At 36.8% G+C, this 22,860-nt stretch overlaps 1 protein-coding gene and 1 long non-coding RNA gene across 7 annotated transcripts in view; one reads left to right on the top strand and one right to left on the bottom strand.

The window, feature by feature from the left end:
* Positions 1-22,860, top strand: part of ARHGAP15 (Rho GTPase activating protein 15) — a 689,959-nt gene that overhangs the window by 102,450 nt on the left and 564,649 nt on the right. The window lies entirely within an intron of this gene.
* Positions 1-22,860, bottom strand: part of LOC109026021 (uncharacterized) — a 48,007-nt gene that overhangs the window by 19,570 nt on the left and 5,577 nt on the right. The window contains exons 1-2 of one of the 3 annotated variants that reach the window (XR_002005023.2): positions 3,790-3,942; positions 2,218-2,411 (exon numbers count right to left, since the gene is read on the bottom strand). This is a non-coding gene — a long non-coding RNA (uncharacterized lncRNA). Of the gene's footprint in view, positions 1-2,217; positions 2,412-3,331; positions 3,651-3,789; positions 3,943-17,170; positions 17,387-22,860 lie in introns of those variants that run through there. The other 2 variants (XR_010129566.1, XR_008677667.2) reach the window with 2 other exon arrangements.

Here is a 22,860-nt window from a genome sequence, read left to right on the forward strand (position 1 = left end):
TGTACTTTTAACTTTCCCATAAACATATCAATCCTGGTTCAAGAGAGAGAATATCTCATTGCAACATCAGAAAGGATAGGAAAATGTCTGGAAAATGATAACTGGCTTCAACATGCAAAATAAATGTTCAAAGATAGAATCAAAGGGCAAACATCAAGGTAAATATAAAGAAGTTACACACAGATAATAAAGATAATCCACAAAACTTAAAAAAAAAAAACTCTAATTTTATCTGGAGTAAATTGAGTGGATATTTTGAACTTTATTTTTCATTTACAGTTTGCCCCAGGATAAAATGATAAGCTCTATTAATCAGAAAAGGTTAATGGCATATTATATCCTTGGTAGATTGATAACAGTCTCTGGACCAAGTTGTTTGTAACTTCTGTTCAAGAGTACAATAGTACCTCAGCAGCAAATCACATGAAAATGTCAACCGTATGTTAGATTTTACCCACTTAAAGAAAAAAATCCCACAAGAAACGTTATAGGATAATGGAATGTGCAAAATTAATCGCTTTTCAAGGGGTCGTTCCAAGTTTTATTCTCCTTGGTTGAATTCCCTCCCCAATTTGCCCCTCAGATATGCATTCTCTTATTGAACGATGTGATTGTGGCGACTGTACTGGAGCCCACTTTGAGTCAACGTCGCATTTATCAAACAGTTCCCTCTCACCCAAATATTCCCAGTGTAGTCACTGCTAGCAATCCTCCTTTATTTGTACTCTCCGTTTGTACCTGGTGGATTCTATATTATATTAACTCATAATACCAGCTCTGCCAGGCTCCCTACAGTTACAATTATTAAAGCTGTAACTGAAACGATATCTCTCATATTGATCTTCAACCAGAAGTTCTTGTCCCGAAGCTTTTGTTTCACATTAAGACACTAATGATCACCTTCACCAAATGAGCAGCTTAATAGTCACAAAAAGCTAAATGAAAAGACTTTGATCACCACCTTTGAGAGCACTGTGTTCCAACATCTCTCCCATCCATAATTGGCAAACACTAACTGAGCTTTTAATTTTTTTTAAAAAAAAGAAACATACAAAATACTTTAAAGAAACTTATTTTTTCAGAAAAATTTTCTCCTTTTTTGTTGTGTTTGCCAAGTATGCTTAGCCCTACCTATTCTATTTGTTTTCCAGGTCATATAAAGCATCTGTGTGCCTATAGGTTATTTTTTTATACCTGATTTTTAACAATTTATTCATTTTCATTTCATAAGAACTGAGATGAGTTATAAATTCAGTTGAAGTGATAGAAATTATGCAGCACTTTTGAGTGCCTATTTGATTTACTTATTAAAAGAATTGGTACAGATTAATCAGTATGGTCTCCCCCATATCTGGAGGGACAATGGAGCTACTCAATGGTTCTTTCATATTCACATTTCCTCCTGGAAAAAGTAGAATAATGACTCTATAATGAAGTCTTTATACAAACACAATGTATCCCAAAAAAATATTAACAATATTTTTGTAATTGATCAAATGGGAAGAAAATTCTCTTTGGGTATTAATTAGATATATCAACGTTATTCACTCCACTGCTAAAAAAGTAATAACACTACAGAGACTTTTTATATCCAAGTTTTAAATCAACTTTATATTGTAGACTATTAATTTTCCCAATGAACCTGCAGATGCATAATCTGAAAGTGGACACTCTGTAGTGGTGGACTATGCATACATAGAAAGAAAACCACAGAGGGTTAAAAAATAGCAAGCCTGAGTTTTTATGGGTCGTTAGCTCTTTAATGCATCTCAAGGGCTCCTAAACCAATGAACTGAGAGTCTTGGGAAGACTCTAGCCTGACCCGAATGAAAGAAATGAGGAAGAGCACAAGTATTAGCAGTGCTCGATGCTATTAAAATATTAACCAAAGACTAATTTGAAAATGTATTAACCGCATAGTAAGTTAAGGCCCATCACAGATCAAATGCTAAGTTTTGGGACAGGAAGAAATTGGCGGAAGTAATTGGCAAATATCCAGGGCGGAAAGACTGGAAGGGAGAAAAGCTATCATGGAAAATGACTTGATAGCCTTTTGAGGCCTTGTGGTTGTCAGAGATCCCTGTGATAATGATCTGCATCCATTGGTGCTTCTTCCCTGAGGAGGCAAATGCCTGAAAAACAGAAGCTTCAATATTTCTATGGGTGTGGAGCAGGTATCCGCATAGCACAGTGAAGAAAAGTAGTGGGGATACTCACCACTCTCATTCTCAGCCACAGATCTTGGGGTGACTAACGCTCTCTGAAGTCATCTTCAGAAGCCACTATAACTCTTTTAAAGTTGCTTCCTTGAACTTAGAAATGGGTGCAATATTTTGGGGGAGGCTTCTCTAACTGCTGCAAACCACCAATATCTCTAAGGCTATTAATGATGATCATCTTGAAAACCCAACCTAGTAGCAGATGTGGTTTCAATGGAAAAAGAAAGAGTTAAATCCACGTCAGAGAATCAGAAGAGACAGTGGGTGTTGTCTATTTGAGTAATATAAAAAATAAAGTGATATAATTGAATAGTATAATATACATAATACTTGAAAGAAATTAGTATGTTATACATTGAAAATAAAATACATATGTCTGTCTAGAGACCATTTTTTTAAAGACTGACAGATTTCAAGGGAATCATTCCACGGTTATGCTTGAACACAAATGAGTTACTATATCTTCAAAGATTCCTTCAGATCAACAATTGGTCATGTGAGGAAGAGAGATGACTTAATTCCCTTAAGCAAAATACTTCAGGAGGCTTTTGTCACATGGTTCTAAGGATTTACAAAAATTATTTAATATTGATGGAAAATATTAAATGAGCAATTATATAAGAAAACTTTTATATTATTCACCTATATCAATGAAACATTTTACTCAAAGTTTTAGTTGCAGTTTTCAAAAACAATAGAGAAAAGTATTTAATAAGAAGATAAATCTAACTACTTTGTTAATTTAGGTTATTTGCATCATGTTATTAAAAAAGTGGAATTGATATTCATATGCAGAAGACATGCTATGAATAAATTAATAATTATATATCCTAAATAAGCTTGAGTTTTGGTCAGCTAGTTAAATTATTACGTGATAGCAGAGGATGTATCTTCTTTCTTTTGTCTTCTCTGTCATTTAATATTAAGTAGTAAAAAAAACTAGTAAATAAGACAATCTATATAAGAATAATCATGTACTGCTCAGGTCTTTTTTGGTTGTAAATGTAGAAACCCCATTTGAACTAGTTTAGAAAAGAAAAAAGAGTATTTGCTTTTATAACACGTATTCATGATCTACTGATAAACCATCCCCAACTGTGTATTTAACTTACAAATCTACAGTTTGGGCAGGATTCACAAGACAAGGCTCATCTCATTGGCTGGGGCAGCTCCACTTAGGCCTGAAAGATTTACTTTGAAGACAGTTCTCTCACATGATTGAAAGCTAATGCTATTGTTTCCTGAAAGCTCAGCTGGGGCCGAGGGTTGCAGATTGGAGGGGGCTCTCTTTCCTTCCACATGGGCCTTTCCATGGCCTCCTTCAGCTTCCTTATGGCATAGGGACTACGTTCCAGGAGCCAGTGTTCCAAGAGGACCAGAAAGAAGTTGTATAATCTTTATGTACCAGTTTTGGAAGTCTTAAGGAGTCACTTTCTTGGCAGTTACAGCCCTGCCATATCTAAGGGAAAGGAACATAGATTCTCACAGTGAGGGGTATTGTGAATGACTTGGAAAATAAAATATGCAACATAACTGAAATTTAGATATGCTCTTTTCTCTATCTGTGCACCTTTGCCTCTCTTTTATATGCTGTCTTCTTTTTCCTCTGTTAAGACAGTCTTTCTCCATTAAGTGGGTAAGATGAGAGCCGGCTGTTCACATGCTTAGAGTACTCTGTTGTAGAATTAAAAGGAATTCTTCTCCATCAGCTTGAGGGGGAATAAGGGCTTAAAAGGCAAAGTTAGAATTTGGACAGTACTCGTCAGAAACATAATTAGGAAAAATAGTCCCCACTCTCACCAAGTATGGGTTACATTCAGGTCAGACAACATAAAGAACATCCACTAAAAGTTTTGACAACAGAAAAGGGTCTTTTGCATTTTGCTGCCTACCTTTCACTTTCTATTGCATACTCATTTGTTTATTCACTCAAGTATGTGTACTTACACTCTCTGACAGGGAGTGTTCTACATCAGTGATTCTCAAAGGGTGATCTAGGGATCCCTTGGGGTTCCTCATCCTTTCAGGGGGTCCAAGAGGTCAAATCTATTTTCATAATAATTCTAACATATGATTTGCTTTTTTCACTCTGATTTTTATAAGAGTGTACAGTGAAGCCTTCCAGAGCCTACATGACATGTATCACAATAGTGAAGAGATTTCCTGCTGTCTTCTCTTAAGCCAGACATTAAAGACATTTGCAAAAACACAAACCATTGCCACTCTTGTCACTGAATTTTTCTTTATTTTAGAAAATAGTTATTTTATTAAAAATATGCTATTTGTGTTAATAAGCAATGCATTTATTTACTGTATCTACTTAATATGTGTTATTAAAATTACTCAAATTTAGTTTCTAACAAGCTAAATGTTGATAGTTGTAACCCACATTAACAAGGTCTTTAAGGAATTAAAAAAAATTTTAAGAATGTAATGTCCTGTGAAAAATGTTTGAGAACCTGTGTGTAACTTGAAATGTGATATCCAACAAAGCAAACGAAGCCTCTGCTTTCTGAGTACAGAAGAGATGCCAGCCTACTTCAAGGAGGATTACAAGATTTATTATGCCGCACCATAATTATCTATCAATGGTCAAGGTCCTCCACACAACTCTAAGTTTCTAGAGGGCAGAGACTATATATTATTTTCAGAAAAAACTTCAAAAATTATAGTTATTTTTTCAATGAGAAATACAAAAGTATTCAATTTTAGGCATTCATGAACTCCATTGAAGGATGAAATTTTTCTTATTAATTTACTTCTAAGGTGGCAATAAAAATTGAGAAGTTATCAGTTTTAAAGAACTCACTAAAATCTAAGGCTTATCAGAAATTGATATTGGCAAAATAGTATCTAAAGTGACATATAAATGTTCATGATGTCTGTATTGAAGAATTCATGCTAAATAAAATGGTATTATGTTAAGTGCATTTTACTGATTTGGGGTTGTTATAAACCTACAAACAAAATGTTGGCTATTTTTCTTCTTTTAATTTTTAAATTTTTTATTACTATTATTTTTTGTAGAGATGTGTCTTGCTGTGTTGCCCTGGCTGGTCTCAAACACCTGGCCTCAAGCAATCCTCCCGCCTCAGCCTCCCATAGCACTGGGATTATAGGCATAAGCCACTGTGTCAGGCCCATTTTTCTGATCTTGTGTTAATTTTCCTGCTACTGAGCATACATAGTACATGCTTCATACATTTTGAGTTTGATTGTTTTAGATTAGATGCAGATTGTAATATAGAAATGCAATATAGAATTGCTTGAGCACCGTTTTTCATCGCCAGTCTGGAATCACCAATTTATTTTCTTTGGCTATGATTTTGGAGTCTTTAGAAAGCAACACTAAAATCCTAGAGGTAAAGCCTTAGGCTCATTTAGAATGAGAAATGCTCATTTGCTGCCATGCTAAGGAGCATGCAATTATCCAGGGCACCTGGCAATTATCACCCTTCTCTAGTGCAGTGATTACCTAATTTGGCTAAGAATCATTAGAGGGCTTTTTAAAAATACAGATTCCTGCACCTAACCTAGACCTTACAAATCAGAATCCAGCTTCTACTATTTACTGAGTGTCAAATGTTTGATATCTCAAAGCTAAACAAACAAACAAAATCTAGGAAGAGTCCCTATATTTGCCTGTCTCTGCTTTGAAACTCAGCCTATGAAACAAAGAGCACTATATCATAGAAGTCATCTTGCATTCAAAAGCTACAAATATCCACCTTATATCCTGCCTATAAGTCTCCAACTTCCTCTTATGTCTTAAGAAAAGTCTAGACATAGCTCAACTGTGTCTAAGAAAATCTGTGCAAGCAAACTTCAGATATATTGCAGGTTTGGTTCCAGACTACCAAAATAAACAAATATTGCAATAAAGCAAGTCATACAAAAATTTTGATTTCACAGAGCAAATAAAAGTTATGTTTATACTATTCTATAGTCTATTAAGAGAGCAATATCATTTTGTATAAAAAACAATATGAGCCAAGCGTGATGGCTCATGCCTGTAATCCCAACACTTTGGGAGACTGAAGCAGGAGGATCACTTGAGCCTTGGGATTCAAGACCAACCTTGCCCATGCAGTGAGACCCTGTCTCTACAAAAAATTAAAAAAAAAAATTAATCGGGCATGCTTTTCTATGCCTGTAGTCCCACCTACTTGGGAGGCTGAGGTGGGAAGATTGCTTGAGCCCTGAAGGTGGAGGTTGCAGTAAGCCATGATTGCACCACTGCACTCCAGCCTGGGAGATAAAGTGAGACATTATCTCAAAAAAAAAAAAATGCATACCTTAATTTAAGGAAATATTATTGCTAAAAAATGCTAACAATCATCTGAGCCTTCAAAGAGTCATACTCTTTTTGCTGGTGGAAGGTCTTGCCTTGATGTTGATGGCTGCTGACTGATCAGGGTGGTGATTTCTGAAGGGCAAAGTGGCTGTGGCAATGTTTTGAAATAAGTCCACGGTGAAGTTTACCACATTGGTTGCCTCTTTCTTTTGTGAAAGATTTCTCTGTAGCATGTGTTGCTGTTTGACAGCATTTTACCTACAGTAGAATTTCTTTCAAAATTGGAGGCAATCCTTTCAAACTCTGCTGCTGTTTTATAAACTGAGTTTATGGAATATTCCAAATTTTGTCATTCCAACAACATTCACGGCCTCTTCACTAGGGGTACATTCCATCTCAAGTACATTCTTTGCTCATCTGTAAGAAGCACCTTCTCATTAAAATTTTATCATGAGATTGCAGCAATTTAGTTACACCCTCAGGCTCCACTTCTTATTCTAGTTGTCCTGTTATTTTTACCACATCTACAGTTACATTCTGCATTGAAGTCCTGAACCCCTCAAAGTCATTCATAAGGATTGGAATACACTTCTTTCAAACTCACAATTAATGTTGATATTTTGACCTTCTCCCATGAATCATGAATGTTCTTAGTGACATCTAGAATGATAAATCCTTTTTAGAAGGTTTTCAAATTACTTCGTCCAGATCCATCAGCGGAATCACTGCCTATGCAGCTATAGTCTTATTAAATATATTTCTTTTTTTTATTATTTTTTTGAGACGGAGTCTCACTCTGTTGCCCAGGCTGGATGGAGTACAGTGGCGTGATCTTGGCTAACTGCAAGCTCTGCCTCCCTGGTTCACTGCATTCTCCTGCCTCATCCTCCCGAGTAGCTGGGACTACAGGCGCCCGCCAACATGCCAGGCTAATTTTTTGTATTTTTAGTAGAGACGGGGTTTCACCGTATTAGCCAGAATGGTCTCGATCTCCTGACCTCGTGATCCGCCGCCTCGGTCTCCCAAAGTGCTGGGATTACAGGTGTGAGCCACTGTACCTGGCCTTAAATATATTTCTTAAATAACAAAACTCTAAAGCCAAATTTACTACTTGATCCATGAGCTGCAGAATGGATGTTAGCAAGCATGAGAACAACATTATTGTCCTTGTACATCTCCATCAGAGCTCTTGAGTGACTAGCTGCATTGTCAGTGAATAGTAATATTTTGAAAGGAATCTTTTTTTTTGAGCAGTAGGTCTCAACAATGGGCTTAAAATATTCAGTTAAGTCATGCTGTAAACTGATGTGCTGTCATCCAGGCTTTGTTGTTCCATTTATAAAACACAGGCAAAGTATATTTAGTATCATTTTTAAGGGCCCTAGTATTTTTGGAAGGGCAAATGAGCATTGGCTTCAACTTAAAGACACTGATAACTAGAGAATCAGCCTGTCCTTTGAAGCTTTGAAACCAGGCATTGACTTTTCCTCTTGAGCTATGGAAATCCTAGATGACATATTCCACTATAAAGGTATTTCATCTACATTGAAAATGTGTTGTTTAGTGTAGCTAGCTTCATCAATAATTTTAGTTGGATCTTCTAGATAACTTGCTGCAGCTTCTACAACAGCACTTTCAGCTTCACCTTGTACTTTTATGTTATGGAGATGACATCTGTCCTTAAACCTCATGAACTAACCTCTGCTGCCTTCAGACTTTTCTTCTGCAGTTTTTCCACCTCTCTCAGCCTTCAAGGAATTGAAGAGGGTTAGGGCCTTGCCCTGGATTAGGTGTTAGCTCTTCAGGGAAAGTTGTGGCTGCTTTGATCTTCTATCCAGACCACTCAAACTTTCTCCATAGCAACAAGAAGTTTGTTTTACTTTCTTATCATTCCTGTGTTCACTGTAGGGGCACTTTTAATTTCCTTCAATAACTTTTCCTTTGCACTCACAACTTGACTGGCACATAAAGCCTAGATTTCACCTTAACTTGGTTTTTGACATGCTTTCCTCACTAAACTTAATAATTTCTAGCTTTTGATTTTTTTTTTTTTGAGATAGAATCTCCCTCTGTTGCCCTGGCTGGGTGCAGTGGTGTGATCTTGGCTCACTGAAACCCCTGCCTCCCAGGTTCAAGTGATTCTCCAGCCTCAGTCTCCTGTCTCAGATACTCCCAGATACAGAGTATCTGGGATTACAGGTACTCAGCACCATGCCCACCTAATTTTTGTATTTTAGTAGCAATGGGGTTTTGCCATGTTGGCCAGGCTGGTCTCAAACTCCTGACCTTGGGTGATCTGCCCACCTTGGTCTCCCAAATTGCTGGAATTAAGTGAGAGATATGCAACTCTTCTTTTCACTTAAGCACTTACAGGCCATTGTAGGGTTATTCATTGGCCTAATTTTAATACTGTGGTATCTCAGAGAATAGGGAGGCAGAGGAGAGGGAAAGAGACGGGGGAACTGCCAGTTGGTGGGGCAGTCAGAACACACACAATGAAGCTTAATAAGGTGAAGCACAATAAAATGAAGTATGTCTGTACTTATATTTTCCTTCTCCACAAAACATTTCCCTAAGGGGTGTGCATGTGTGAAAGATGGGCGGTGGGGAGGAAAAGAGGAGAGAGAATATTGAGTTATTGCAGGATCAACTTTGCTCCATGAACTTTGTAGGGGCTTTTACTTACTTACCCTTGCTGCCGTTCACCAGCAAATCTCAGTTTCTAGAAGGTTGAGAATTAATACAGTTTTGAGGACTGGCCCTAGTAAGGCAAATGTTTGAGGGTGAAAGAAACTCAGAGATGTTTGAGGCAATCAGGTGCAACAGCTGAACTAGGTGCCTGGCAGTAGAAAGGTCACAAGGACTTAGGTGAGATGGCGTTATGTAATAAGAGATCTGACTGTATGTAACAGGGCACCTACTAAGTAGCAGGGATACTAACAACATAACCTACTGCCAGGAAAGAGAATGAGCAGGACCTCAGGGGAGAAAGCCCTTCAAGAAGCAGAGTGGTTCAGGGTAAATATTCCTCATCACTGGAAGGATCAGGAGACCAAAGGCCAGCTGCCAGGAATAGAAGATTAACCTTAACAGATTAAGCCAGTACTAGAAGCAGGTAAAGGAGACAGGGAAGGGCTACAAGAATGCTTACATTAGACCTAGCACTTCGGCCTAACTGGCAGCAAAGATTCAAAGTGGGCTACTCACTGACTTTGAGACTTGAGAGGCTCACTGAATATGTATTCTCTCAAGATAGTAGAAGAGAGGGGCCTGACTGTATTCTGGCTTCTGTTAACTGGTTCTGTAGCTAAACTAAGCCTGTTAGAAGAGCTGGTCTTCAGATAAGCAACAGTAGGAGAAAGTCAGCTTGGCTGTGAGGTGTTGTCAGGTATTGTAATTTATTCATAACAAATACATTGATTTTTCATGACCAATGACTAATTAGTATCAGCCTAAAGAGGTCTGTATTGTTGAAATTATAGAGATTTAAGGTGTCTTTCAGATGTAAGCCATGTTTTTTCTGGGTAGTGGGAACAACAATCGATCAGGAAAGTGAAAACAGCATCAGTGGGCACCATCAGAGGCTACAATTTTTTTTGTACTGATTCAAACATATCTTTTAAAAATGATTAAGTATATAAAAGTATCTGAAAAGGATAAGATAAGAAATACGAGCTCACAAAGGGGGAATAAACGTGTAGAACAGCCGAAAGGGTCCCTCAGTTTCAGGCCGAGTGTGAGAATAGGACACTCTAAAACACTTTAAAAATCTCTAAATACCCAGAGATTTCTTTGTTTTGGATTGTATTTTTCTTTCCTTTTTTTATTTTTTTAAAGGTAAAGATGAAATGCTGTCATATTACAATTTTGTTTACTGGAAGCAAAATTGACCAAAAGAAACTGTCCTTAAACTGAAGTTTAAAGTTGGAACCTCATGAAAAGACAGTCTTTATAAATGATCAAGTTGGAATGTCAGGGTAAAAGACAGGAATGTAAGATTAGGCAAACCAGAATTTTCTCTGCTGTGATTGCCCTTGCTCTTAAGAGCTCGTTCTTTCTCTTTGACTATTAGCCCATGGCAGTTGACTCAACTAGGGAGGTCAGCTTCTCAGCCGCCCAAGTCTCAGGAAGAAAAGACAGAAACACGTAACCTGAAATGACACAGCCGCTGATGCAGCTTGTTGCTCTGCTTGCTTATATTTTGAAGTATATCATGTGAGCTGAATTGCAAAGAATAGCATTCGACAGGGTGAAGGGTTGCATACACTGAAGAAAAGGCAAGATTCTTGGTAAGGCAAAAGTCTGAAGGACAAGTGCCTTTAGCATCAACTGAAAGTCTTACTGTATAATATGACCTCAACAAAATTGGACAGTGCTGTATAGTCAAAAGAGGGATAGCAAACTGAAAGAACTGATTTAGTGGTATTGCCATCTAGCTAGCTTACTTAGGAATTATTTCTGATGACTTTAATTTCAATAAAGCAGGACTAATTCCTTTATCCACATTTCCATCTATATCTTTGTTGGATGTTTGGGGATGGAACAGTCCAATAGTAAAAGGGAAGTAGATTCTCATGTGGCCTCAAGGAAACATTGTGTATTAGTATAGGACTGGATAACTAGTTATCTAATATCTAGTTACTTTATATATTTGAGCATAAATTTAACAATTAATGATACTGATTTAAGAGACTGATTTTGTCAATCAAATGACATTTTGGAGGTAGGTAAAAAAAAAAAAACTAAAAATAATCCTGCCTAGCTAATACAGTCCTTTTGTTGCTGTTGTTGTTGTTTTAAGACAAGTTCTCATTTTGTTGCCCAGACTGGCGTACAGTGGCGTGTTTATAGCTCACCACAGCCTTGAACTTCTGGGCTCAAACAATCCTCTTGCCTTGAGGTAGGCAGGACTACAGGTACACCACGATGCCCAGCTTTTTTTTCTTTCTTTTTTTTTTTTTTTTTTTTTTTGTAGAGACAAAGTCTCACTATGTGGCTCAGACTGGTCTCACATATCTGACCTCAATCAATCTTCCCTGCTTGGTTTCCCAAAGTGTTGGGAATACAGGCATGAGCCACCATGCTCAGCCAACACAGTATTTAACACAGTATTTTGCCTACAGAAATTACTCAAGAAATACTTGTTTAAACTGTAGCTCAATTTCCTCATTTTCCAAATGAATGTAATAATTTCCTCTATATAATATAGTGCTCTGCTTTCACAAAATGAGTTTAATATATGTAAAACAATTTTGAAAAATGAAATGAAACATTTTTATTAATACATTCCGATTGAGTTTAACATTTATCCCATGCCTGCTATGTACCAAGTGCTCTGCTCATCTGTTTACTAGAATGGTGTGGATATGGTCTCTACTTAAAAGAAAAATAATCTTTTTCTCTTTAATTTACTTCGTCCCTATTGAAGTTTTCATTGCCCCATTGATTTAAACTATTGACACGTAGATTGAAGCTTGTATACTTTGAACTTATCTTGTATTTTTCTTTGCTTCAAACTTTTGGTTCTCTGATTGGTTTTTAATCTCTGATTGGGCTGGGACCAGGTCATAATCACATGGAAGTTTCCTTCAAACTGCAGTCTCCTCTAAGATTCTGCAATATCCCCTAGGAGTGCTACCCCAATCCTATAATTACTGCAATATGAGTGGCTGTCATTTCCAGATGTGTTTCCTTCAGGTGTGTTTGAGGGTGGTCAAAATAATAGAGACCCTCATTCCCGATAGATCCTTGTTTCATGGTTAGAATGCACTTCACCTTCATCATGTACTATGGTATCAATCATTAATTGCTATCATAGGAAATCTATTTATTCTTTGCCAGCACCATTAGAAAGACTTCATAAACCAGGTAAAAGTGCTTTCTCTTAAGCAGAAATTTTAAATGATGTTTTGTAGCATGAAGTGACAATATATATATTTAAAAATTTTCTAACCCCCAAATTCATTAGTTTCACCAAATGCTTCCAGCCTCCATCTTAATCCTTTTCTTCTTTAACTTTAGACCCCAAATTAACTTCTCCAGAGCTCCCTACAATGTATCTTGTTTCTTGAGGGGGAAAAATAAACCCCCACCAAATTCCTGTAAAGGATACTTAATAAATAGTCATTACATTCCTTCAATAACTTTACCATTAAGCTTCTGTTGAGTTTGTGGCTAACATTTCAAAAATAATCTCAACTTTTTCTTCTTATTGCTGCTGAGTTGGGTGTGTCTTTCATTGTGGCTAGATGAGGGACATAAAATTAGTGGTAAAGCCACAAATAACCAGAGAAATTTGATAATATGAAATAAGAATACAATCATATTTTCTTTGTTTATGATTAAAATTTAGGAATCTCTATTTAAATAATCTCGACTTATGAAGAGCAAAAATGTTTGCCTTTTGCACTATGAAAATTTTACTTTAAAGGTTATTCTGTTAAAGTTTTCTGTTTTAAAGTTTAGCTATATGCTTTTTGTTTTAAGAGTTTATAATTCTTGTTCTTGGGGGGAAAAGAGTATTACAAAATTCGTTTATATTAAACATGTCCTTTTTGCATGTGACCAAAATCATTGGTTCCTAGGTATGTTTTGCACCTGTTCATGTCCTATGATTTTAGTTCTCCATTCCTCATCTTTGAATTGCCACTGATTTCAAATCCCTGTCTCCAAAACAATATAATGACCATTCTCTGTTAGTCTATCTTCAAAACATTCCCACTTGGTCCTATATTTTATCAGCCTTCACATTTCCCTGAAAATATCCCCTAAATGAACCACAGAGGATTCTGCGCTAAATGCCCAGGACCACAATTTGGGAATCATACTCTATGTGACTGATTTCTCCCAAAACAAACACTTTGATCATTTAAAAATGATGGCTCTTGCTGAGAGTACTAATGAGCAAATTCGTGCTTTGTGGTTTATACACAATGGAGGATTAAAAATGGGTTCAGAATTGGACTCCCTCTTTAGTCTTCCAAGGGGAACATTAGTGAGAGAGTTATTTTTAAAAAATTAATCCTATTTTGGCAGCTTCCCTTGATTTGAATATGAAATGGTGTTAAGTAGGTGACCAGTGAAATGACTTTCTCTTTTCTTTGTAGATGTCTGTAAACAGTGGAAATACGAAAATGTTTCTGTGGACTTTCTAGAGCCAAGGATCTAGTGGCCCCTCACCCGCTAATAACAGCCAAGAGATTATTTTGCAGCTCCTTTCACTTAGTGTCTAGAAAGATAAACATAGAGTTAAATAATAGCATGATTTTTTTTTTTTCTGATATGGTGAGAAAGCAAATGTAAGCATTTCACTAGTTGACTATTTCTTGGGGAAGACTCATTTGTCTGTGTAAAATGCCTTCAAAGACCAAGAGGAAGCCAAGGCCACAGGGAATTAGAGAAGGGCTAGAGTCCCCACTTTCCTTTGCCTTCTCCTTTAACCCCGACTATGTTTACAGCCCTTAGAAGGTGCATTAGGGAGTGAGTCTTCAATCTGAAGCCTTAAGAGCAGAAGGGTATGGCCTCTGCTTTAAAAAGGTATTGTTCGGATAAAGAATGCGGGGGTTCTTTCGACGATAATAGTAGCTAACATCATTAAGCACTTATTTCACACTGCCCTTGAAGTCACTTCAGAAGTATTAACCCATTTGATCGCTCCACAACTCTAGGAAATAGGAGCTATTATTGTCTCCATCTTGTAGATGAGGAGACTGAGACACAGAGACGTTAAACGAATTGCCCTAAGCCACAAAGATGAGAGGTGCATGCAGTCTTTGAATCTACTAGTTGCTACCATTGTAATTTTGCAAAAATTATTCTCTGCTGAATCATACTTATAATTCTTTTTGTATTCCACTTATATTGAAGGATCTGATAGGGAAGTGGGACTTTTCATGATGTAAATTGATGGGTGAGAGCTCTCATTTATCCAATTAGGTGGGAGAATAGCCTGGTCCCTTTCTCTTTCTTTCAACCTTTTGAAGAAAAAGTTTATTTTTAAAATGATACATTACATTGTAATCAATATTTATGTTTATTAAAGTTATACATGAAGTTAAGACATTAGTCTAGAAAACTTTTGATTCAACATAGCATTTCTCTGACTTCTCTACCTGTCTATTCATCAGTTCCCCTTCCTAGAGGCAATTGCCTTCAACAGCTTTGTTTTTTTGTTGTTTCTTTTTTGTATTAACCTTCTTTTCTTTTTAAATATTACGCATATACTGTTTTCCCTGATTTATCTGTTCTAGGCATTATGCACTTTCCGTTACTATAGTTTAATATCTCGTTTACACCTCACAGCTTCTTCCCTTCCCTCTATTGTTTCATCATAGTTTTTCACAATTTTTAGTTCAATTACTAATTGACATTATTGTTACCTTCTAAATTTTTCCAACTATGTCAATAATTATATAAACATAAATTTCTTTGTATTCAATTTTCTTGGATGGAGTAAATGATTGCCTAAATTTTAATTTTACTTATATTTTATCATAACTATAGCTATTTTTCCAAAAATATCAACGAAATTGCCAAATTCCTATCTTTTTGCCAAACACTGAATTATTAAATAATGTAGTGCCTCCTTTTAAAAAATTTCTTCCCATTGTTCTCCAACTGCTTGCTTAACACATCTTGAACTAAAGGCTCTATTGGCCTAACACGCAGTGCAGAACATGGAACTTCTTGTTGCCATGTTCCTATGTTCCTGTGTTCCTGTGCCTTATTTTTTTGTCGTTATTATTATTATTATTATTATCATTATTATTATTTGTCTCCCAAGCTAGAGTGCAATGGTATGATCTCAGCTCACTGCAACCTCTGCCTTCCAGGTTCAAGCTATTCTCTTGCCTCAGCCTCCCGAGTAGCTGGGATTACAGGTGTGTGCCACCACGCCTGGCTAATTATTTTTTTGTATCTTTAGTAGAGATGGGGTTTCATCATATTGGCCAGACTGGTCTCGAACCCCTGACCTTGTGATCCACTTGCCTCGGCCTCCCAAAGTGCTGGGATTACAGGCATGAGCCACCGTGCCGGTCCCTGTGCCTTATTTCTAATGATTTTTTTTTCCCTTGGTCAAATCCTTCATTTTGCCTAAACACTTCCCCTAGTTGCTTCCAAACAAGAATATAGTGGAAATAAACACATTTAGTCCTTCCATATCAGGAAATGTCTTTACTTAATGCTATCATTTGATTGATAATTTAACAGATTATTTAATTACAGGTGGACAATATTTTCTCCTCAAATTTTGAAAGCATTCTTCTAGCCTCCAGTCAGTTTTAGAAGAGTCCAGTACGATTCTGATTACCAACTTTTTGTTGTAAGTGATTGTTCCCCCTTCCTCTCTCTTCCACATACACTATTTTTGGAAGATCTTACAATCTTTTCTTAGCCCCAGTGTTCTGTAACTATATGGTCCTTCTTGTTCATTTATTGTACAGGGCACTTGGTAGGCTCTTTCAGTCAGAGGCTCATATCGTAAAATTTGGAGACATTCTCTTGTACTTCATGTTAAATTCTTTTTCCAGCTATTAAAAAAAATTGTTCTTTTGGATTTTTCTGTTAGGTAGATGTTGAACTTCCTACTTTATTCCCTGATCTTTTCTTTCTTTCTTTTTTTTTTTTTTTTTTTTTGGAGACAGAGTCTCATTCCTCATTGCAACCTCCGCCTCTCAGGTTCAAGCGACTCTCATGCCTCAGCCTCCCAAATAGCTGGGATTACAGGCATGGGCCACCACACCTGGCTAATTTTTGTATTTTTAGTTAGGATGGGGTTTCACCATGTTGGCCAGGCTGGTATCGAACTCCTGACCTCAAGTGATCCACCCACCTCAGCCTCCCAAAGTGCTGGGATTACAGGCGTGAGCCACCGCACCCGGACTTGATCTTTTCTTTCTACTCGTGTCTTCACTTTTCCTGATATTTTTGGGTTAGCTATTTTTTCCTCCAGAAATTTACTTGATTTAAAAAATATATTTATATTTTTACTTTCCTAATGCCACTCTCATTTACTATTTCTGTTTTTATGAATCCTATATATTTTCTTATTTTAATTATAGTGCTAATCGTTTTTGTTCGCTTGTTTCCATCTGTTTCTTGTATTATTTCTGCTTACTTTGGGTTTCTTTCTGTTTGCTTATTTTGATATTCTTATTTCATTTCACAATTTTTTCTAAAGATTGTAAGCTTCATGAGAACAGAGGTTGTTTTATTTAGCACTTGAAACAGTACATTGCACATATTATTCAATGTTATTATTCATACAATAAATATTTCCTTAATTATTAGTTGTAAGTTAGTAAGTAGTTAATTTATAGTAACTCATATCTGCCTATTCACATTTTTTAAAGAGGCATTTAAAATGCTGATTAAAATTTCCTTGTGTTTGGAGCAGGGGCACCCGACTTCTTGACTGACAGTCTTCTCTAAATCAATCACATTATGAAGCTGACTTTTCATTTGGGATATCCAAATTTTAGTGTCTGTAGGACCTGGGAGCCATTCATTTCTGCTAGAGAAGACTCCTCCAATTTTCTGGATGAAGGGATATATTTTTGCCTCTGACATATCTGGGAGGTTGACTGAGGATGAGGACTAAAAGTCTTGTTGCTAATGAGGTAGATTTTAATCCCCTAGTTTGCAGTCTCACACTCACCTCTTCCCTCTGCAATGCCAAGTGACCTTGAGTCTAGACTCTAGAAGCTTCCTTGTTTAATCTTGTCTCATGAAGGTCTGGGAGCCGTCATCTGACTATTTGCAATGGGTGAGTAAGCCTGGGAGTCTAGCCTTTCTGAATGATGGCTGTTGCAGGCAGTCTTGACCGTATCTTCGTGGTACCAGGCACTACCAAGTGATCAGCCTCTTGGATATTCTGTAGCGAAAGGCAAATTTGTTAACTTCTTTGTCATTAATACCTTCATCCCCACAACTGCACCCCGGGAGTGCAGGGGTGCAATCTCGGCTCACTGCAACCTCCGCCTCCCGGGTTCAAGCTACTCAGCCTCCTGAGTAGCTGAGACTACAGGCGCGCGTCACCATGCCCAGCTGATTTTTGTATTTTTAGCAGAGACAGGGTTTCACCATGTTGGCCAGGATGGTCTCCATCTTTTGACCTTATGATCCGCCCGCCTGGGCCTCCCAAAGTGCTGGGATTACAGGCGTGAGCCACCGCACCCGGCTCACCTATCTATATTATTATTTCTTCTCCAAGAAACATTTCCAATCAAAAGGTCAGGTTTTTTTCTTTAGAAGAGGAACATAAGCCCCAAGTATTATATATGCTACACAGGTCGAGGAACTAGTATCCAAAGTAGGATCAGTTATTTCAATTAAAGACTCATTGTGGGGGGTCATTTTGAAAATTAAATCTTTTTTCAGTAAGAGTAGATGTCAAAGCTCCTAAGAGAAATTATGGAAGTCCACCTGGAAAAGGCTTGCAACTGAGTTGGTTCGTATTTTAAAAAGAATGATGTATATGTTTCTAACAAGGTATCTTAGGGTAAAGCTATTGAAGTTTGTGGTGAATTCAAATAAATAATAGGTCACATGTATAAAGAGGTACAATATAAAGGTTGAAAGGCCAATTCCAATATAGTGTTATACACTATGCTAAGTATTGCAGATTTAAAGATGAATAAAACATGCCCCTTGCCCTCAAGAGTCCCTTGATAGGACATCTGCTTTTCTTCATTTTCAAGAAATTAGTTGTATGTGATTCTTACTGTTATAATCTTGGGATGTGACAAGTTGTGAGAGAAATGATTTATCAGGGAACTTTGATAGCAAAATCATACCACAGCAATCAGATTAATGAGTTTTGGATCAATCTAGTCATTCTTTTTTTCTATTTTCACCAGAAACTCCTGAGCTAACTCCCAATTTAGCTTCAAATAATATTTTTTCAACTATACCGATTTACCTCTTCTTTGACTAGTTCTCTTTTAGAATACATCTAAGTAAGTGGTGCTAACCTGGAGGTAAATGAAGGACCCATCTTTTATAAAAATGTGCTGCCTTGAACAATTTTTTTGACAGAAAAAAATGGCAGACTTCCTCTTATAAACCGTATGTTCTTACATTTCTGATATCTGGAATCAACAGCTTGCCAGAAACGTTTCCAATCAAAAGCCAGACTAACCCATAAAGGTGTCCAAAGAAGTCTGTTCTGATTACTGAAGATGTTGAACTAGTCTTGACTTCAAACAGTAGATATTTCTACACTTTAGTGGTATATGACAGCTCTATTCATTCCACAATGTCAAATTCTTTGGTTTTGGCCATTGGGTATTTATGCACTTCTGGCTAGGGAAGCAGAGAAGCCTAATTTGATTCTGGAGCCAAAAGTTTTTAGGCCCTGTTCCTTTGGAACTTGGACTGGAGAATGTTGGCACTGTATAAAGACTAGGACAGATCAAGTAGTCACACATAACTAACTGACTCAACAGAGCATATTCAGAGAGAAAGATCATGCCTACACATTGGATAACCATTCTCCAAGGCAGACTGACAACACCCTGAATTCAATCACCCCTAAATAAACACACAAGGAAAGCGCAGCTTTAACATACCTTCCGGCACAGCTCTCCAATGCTGCCTGATTGGTTTTAGTGCCATAGGCCAGGCTGCAGATGCAGCCATTACTGTTGTTCTTACTTATGTCTGTCTGCTGTCTGCTAACAAGCATTCATATGCTTTGGATCATTAAAGTCACAACCTCCTATGCCAATCTATTCCTCTCCACGGGTTTGCTGTACATTAGAAAGAGAGATGCTATTTCTGTTTCTTTTTCTTTCCATTAAGACCTCCAGTCAGGGTTATTTCTGAGGTCTGAATATCCTAGCTTGTACCCTTGCCGTCATTGAACATATAAATTGTGTTCCCATTAAGTTTGTTCTTTTTGCCTGATTTATTTCCCTTGCTGTTGTATGTGCCTTTTTAATGCAAGGCAAATGATTTGTGCTGGAACTGCAACAGACAAAAGTGCTGTAACTTAAGCTGCTTCCTGATGCCACTGCTATCTATGAGAGGTCTGCTGTACTTACACCCATGGTAAATATCTTCTGACAGACTCCAGGTGGTCAGGATTTTCACAATCCAACCCATTTCAGTGTTAGCACTTGTCATGTGGGGCTCTGTGAATTCTTCCCTTTCATCTTACTGTTGGTGGCAGGTTGGATACATTTGGACATACCTGTACAAGGCCACATATGTCCACAGGTATAATCGAAGGTGGAGAAACACAAGTTTCTCTTTCAGGGAAGCACAGAGGACAGATATTGTACAAAGAAAAAAAGAAAAAAAAATTGTCACTTGTAGTATTATGCAGGCTGCCCATCTAAACCCATCATTGCCTGGCACCTACACACTAAGGGCAAGAATCCAGCCAACTTGTGAGTGGGCACCATGCCATTTGAGCAGATGGGCATGGAAGTCGGCAGCCAGTAGACCATGTATGTGCATCAGCGGTGGGTGTTGAGGGCACGATTCCCAGAGGAGAATGTCCTAACAGCTGTCTGGCCTGAGCCAACATACTTACGACCAAGGAAAAGTGCCATCCTTCAATCCTGCTGAGTTGGATTAACCTTCAGAACTAAATCTGCTTTTTCGGCAGCAGAAGGTGAGTTTAGGGTCTCTGAAAATCTCAAAGAATAAGTGAAGAAAGGAAACTGGGAGGATACAATTATTCGCTATTGACTAAAGATACTGAGGACATTCAATATGCTTATTTTAAATCTTTTACTGAGAACCTGTTAATTCTTGAAAGAATGTTATAATTGTTCAAAGCTTGGCTTCCCACAAAGCTGTTAAAAGTGACCTTTCAACATAGGCAGACCATTTTCAGTGAGTTAACACTTTTCCACCTTTGCATTAAGAAATAGTGATATATGAAGAAAGGTGTCAGTAGACTACTGACAGCTGACTGTGGGTAGATATCTTTGTCAAACTTGGCATATCATGGATTAAATTAGATCTATCATAGATCAGAGCTTTCACAAAAGAGAATTTCTTCTTCAGTGATGGAACATACACTTGAAGAAGTAAGAAGTAAACTTCCTATTTCAACGAAAGCCTTTCTGGGCAATGAAAGAAACATTTTTATTTGAGACTGAAAATAAAGCCTGATTCTAATTTGTTAAGAATTTCCAGAAAGTTAAACGTCATTAAATTAGATAGAAATTGTTTCTGCCAAACATAGCCAAATGGTGATTTGACAATGATTTGTTTTACTTGGTTAGGAATAGGTAGATAATTTTAACATTTAGATCCTTAATTATTTTCTATGTTGCTTTCTTATGAGGTATTTGTGTGGTAGTTCTTGGTATTGTTTTCTGTTGTCTTAAATCTTTTTATTTTAAATATAACATATGACTTTAGTTGTGGAGAAAATATCAGTTTGGTTCAAGATTATCCACCTACGTTTTCTTAATCTACTCCCTAAACTATTTCATTTTGTTTATATCAAGAGAGTAAGTGCTTATATTATTGGGAGTGAAAGAGATAAATAAGTTATTTTATCTGCTAATGGTAGGAACTATAGCTTTGGCTTTGATGAATTATATAATGTCTTAGATCTAATACCATTAGTAACATTATGAGTAGAATAAAATGTTTATATGTCTATTTTGGCCCTGAGTTTCTCATTATATCAATTTAGAAATTCATGGCTAAAAAATACGTGATTCTACAGAGAAAAACCAAGAAAATTATATTACTTAGGCATCTCTGAGTTTCTTGGCTCTGGTGGTTCTTATCTTAAAAGCCGTTTTGAAGGCTAAAAATTGTGGTATGTCCAGGTTCCATGTGAATGACCCCTCTCAGTCTGAGAAAACTGTTAGAGAGAAACGATCTAGCAAAAATATACAAAAAAGATAGGGGAAAGCTAAAGGGAATGGTATTCAGCAATAAGCAAGAAAATGTGTGTATTATCTATAACGAATTTTTATTTAAATAGTAAGGTCACGACGCAGTTTGATTTTCTTTGTGGAACACATGTGTTTGGGACTAAATAAAGCAGAGAAAGAATATTAAGGAGTTAGAACCATTTTAGCAAACGCTTCCCTTTGGCTATCTGGGATATAGGAAAATGTGGTTGAAGCTGAGTTAAAGTCAGGTAGACTTGTGCCAGGAGCGAGAGGCTGGTGGGCACTGCAGGTGATGCAGATGTTTATAAAAAAAAATCCACACATTTTTTTAAAAGCTGATAAACTTTTATTTGTCCTCAAGAAGGTTTTTGAATCATTTCCTTTCATTTTGTGCTGGGGATAAAAAAGAAAATAAGAGTGTCAGATTTCTGACTGACAATAATAAACAATCAAAAGAGGCTTAGGGAAGAGCCCCCCTCCCAAAAAAAAAAAGAGAGAATATTTGCTTCTGAATGTCCACTATGGCAATTGAATGATATTGTGGGCAGATGGAGGAAAGTGGAATTGTGAAACAATTTACTTATCATACATTAATAAGGAACAAAACAGAAAAATTGCGTCTTTCTTTCGTTTATGACATGGGCTCCCACTAGGATTATGAAAATATGCATTTAGGTAGTGTTAGAATAATTGTGGGACATGGATAAATTTTACATGTGTCCACAAATAGTTAAAATTAGAAGATTAACTGTAAAGAAAAAAAAGCTTCACTAACTTTCCTTAATTCCTGATTGTAATAGCTTTAAGAAATAGAATTTGGCAAAACAAATGAAGATTTGAATGTAAGAATTGGGATACACCAAAAAAACTTTTAAGAAACTGTAGAGATAAAAACTAAACTTAACCACAGATTTATTGCTGCTTTTCATCCAAGTATCCAGGGACGTTGCTAATGGGAGGTACGCCTCAGAAACGTACATGTCTGTGAAAATGTTGGAACAAACTAATGCTTTTCTTCAAGTGATTTTATTTCAATTCTAAGCCACAAGATATAAACTTTCATCAAAAATGGGAATCTATTTAAAATCAGAGCTATGAGGAATGTTTCATGTTTATGTATAACTTTCATAGTAGACCCTCCTACACACGGAAAATAATATGCCCAAATTCTGTTATTTTTGCAGTATGTAATATATCACATACTAATCCCACCCATCAGTTTCATATCCTTTAAATAGATAAAAATGAAAAAGGAATGGAAGAAAAAATGAAGACACTTTGAAAAACTGACTTTTTAATTCCTCTTTTTGGAGAAAAATATATCCGAAAAACTTAATTATGATCCATATCCTAATAAGAACAAAGAGGAATTTGAAGGAAAATACGCATTATATATTCAGAATACTATCTTTTCTCATTTTGCTTTGCACAATTAGAAAGCTAAATACCTGGGGAGGGGAAGAACAGAAGTAGAAAGGGAGAG

Source organism: Gorilla gorilla, chromosome 11 (genome assembly GCF_029281585.2).
Source record: "Gorilla gorilla gorilla isolate KB3781 chromosome 11, NHGRI_mGorGor1-v2.1_pri, whole genome shotgun sequence".
Taxonomy (NCBI): domain Eukaryota; kingdom Metazoa; phylum Chordata; class Mammalia; order Primates; family Hominidae; genus Gorilla; species Gorilla gorilla.